The sequence below is a fragment of the Colobus angolensis genome, unplaced genomic scaffold, assembly GCF_000951035.1.
Source record: "Colobus angolensis palliatus isolate OR3802 unplaced genomic scaffold, Cang.pa_1.0 Scaffold616, whole genome shotgun sequence".
Lineage (NCBI taxonomy): Eukaryota > Metazoa > Chordata > Mammalia > Primates > Cercopithecidae > Colobus > Colobus angolensis.
In genome coordinates this window covers 147,198-149,847 of record NW_012119777.1, presented here as the reverse complement: position 1 = coordinate 149,847, position 2,650 = coordinate 147,198, and positions in this window count along the sequence as shown.

Below are 2,650 nucleotides of genomic sequence, written 5' to 3'. Positions count from 1 at the left end.
GGGGGGGGGGGGAAGAAGTACTGTCATGGGCTCCCTCTGCAATGGCATTTGTCAGTGTTCTCTTCCTCTAGATTAGCTTCTTCTTTCCATTGAAGTGAGAGGCTCTGGTAGTCCTCAGGAATGAAGTAAAGCCTGTTCTGCTCCTACAGTGAGATAGCTGGGCAAAAGCTGCTGTGCAGTGTTCACTATGTGGTAGAGTCCCTGTGTCTTTTGGGATTTTTGTTGCCAACTATCCTTCCTCTGCTTCTAAACTGGTAAAGCAGTTTCTGCTCTGCTCCCAGCTTTGCTAGAATACTTTTAGTCCCCATATCTTGGTGACCTTTGGTGGAGGAAGGGATTCCAAGTTAGATACCCACAGTTTCTCTATGTGTAGACACACATCCCTATCTCCAGCACTCATCCACGGCAACTGGAGGAAATCCATTTCTATCAATTTTCCTTTGACCCCTGAATCCCAGTCACCCCTTTATTGCAATGCCCGAGGCTCTGGATCACTACAAGCTGCTGCAGTCTCTTAAATTACAGGTAACTCTTTTGGGATATTTATGTCTTTCATTTTCAGAATCTTCAGCCCCCAAGGTCAAGATAGGAAACTGGTTACAAGGAAACAAGGACTTGAAATAGCAAACACAAAAATTAGCCGCCACCACGCCCGGCTAATTTTTTCTATTTTTAATAGAGACTGGGTTTCACCATGTGAGCCAGGATGGTGTTGATCTCCTGACCTTGTGATCCGCCTGCCTTGGCCTCCCTAATTTTTCTATTTTTAGTAGAGACAGGGTTTCACCATGTTGGCCAGGATGTTCTCAAACTCTTGACCTGGTAATCCTCCTGCCTCGGCCTCCCAAAGTGCTGGGATTACAGGTGTGAGCCACCGAGCCCGGCCAAGTATTTTCCTTTTTAAAAAACTCATTTCTCTGAGTTCAATGGACATGCAACTATGCTATGTCTTTAATGTCTTTTTGTTATTTTCTTAACAACTGTCTAGTGTGAACCCCGAAAATCTGAACCAGATCTCAGATAATTTAGAAAGTTTATTTTAGCAAGGTTGAAGACATGTGTCCCTGGCAGCCTCAGGACGTCCTGACGACATGTGCTCAGGGTGATCAGAGCACAACTTGGTTTTATACATTTTAGAGAGACATGAAACATCAATCAATATATGTGAGATGCACATTGGTTCCATCTGAAAAGGCAGGACAACTCAAGCAGGGAGGGGCTTCCAGGTCACAGGTTGGTGACAGACAACCTGTTGCATTCTTGTGAGTTTCTGATTAGCCTCTCCAAACGAGTCAATCAGATACGCATTTATGTCAGTGAGCAGAGGGATGACTTTGAATAGAATGGGAGGCAGGTTTGCCCTAAGCAGTTCCCAGCTTGGCTTTTATCTTTGGCCTAGTGATTTTGAAGCTCCAAGATTTATTTTCCTTTCATACTACCAACATGTAATATATTAATGGTAAAAAAATCACCACTTTTGGAAACTCTTAGGCCTTCTTCTGGTGCCTCGCTCTCAGCTGATCTGTGCTTCTGGATGGCAGCAATGACCTGGACAGAAAAATGAGCAAGTTTAGTCATTCAAGAATATGCAGATATTTCCATGGGCGTGTACATAGAGCTCTATGTAAACAGAGGAGGGGCTAACAAGGGTGGGCAAGGGTCATATCCTCAAGGCTTGTTTACACAGACAGAGAGAGCCAGCTGGGAAATTATCTAGAGACAACAGTGCAGGAGTAAAGTATCTGTCTTCTCAGATCCCTCTGGCTTTACTCACACCATTCTCCCAGGTCCCAAAGCCCTCCCTGAGCAAGGCACAGCAGGGCTGTCTTCTCTGCCAACCTCCATCTGCAGAACTCATTCGGAAGCCGGGCCAGCACAAACATCAATACTTGGAAAACATCAATATGAGGAAAATAATTTTACATAGCTTCTAATTTTTTCTTGTGAAATGTTTCTGCCTTTTGGTGAATGTTACATTTTTATTTTTCAAATAATTTTATTACACAGATTCTAAAGTTTATTAGCATAGAACTGTGCTTTAAAAAAAAAATTTTTTTTAAATACTTTAATTACCTATAACGAACCACTTTTCATTTGCAATTTTATTGGTTATGCTACCTTTTGCCTTGCTTGGATATGTGTAAAATGTTCACTCACTTTGTCTACTAAAATTTATTTTAATGTGTTCTATTCCTTATTATAGTCTCTCAAAGAGCAAGTCTCTCCTGTATGAGAAGACAGAACAACTTGGAGACAGAAAAGGCTGAGATAACTTCCCCAATCTGAAATCCTCCAGTTGCCTCCTCTTGTGAAACGAGTTAGTGGTAGTCTGAGAATGGCTCAGAGAGGGAAGGGGCAGGCTCAGGTCAGAGGAAATGCTGATAGGGCCACTAATGCAACAGAGCTTGGACTTTCAGGCCTCAGCTGTAGGTAGCTCCAGCCCATCAACCAGTGAAGAAGATCTTTTGAACCTTTTGTACTCAGCAGTGCAGAGCAGCACATTTACTGAATGAGAAGAAAAATCTGGGCTGGGCGCAGTGGCTCAAGCCTGTAATCCCAGCACTTTGGGGGCCGAGACGGGCGGATCATGAGGTCAGGAGATCGAGACCATCCTGGCTAACACAGTGAAACCCCGTCTCTACTAAAAAAT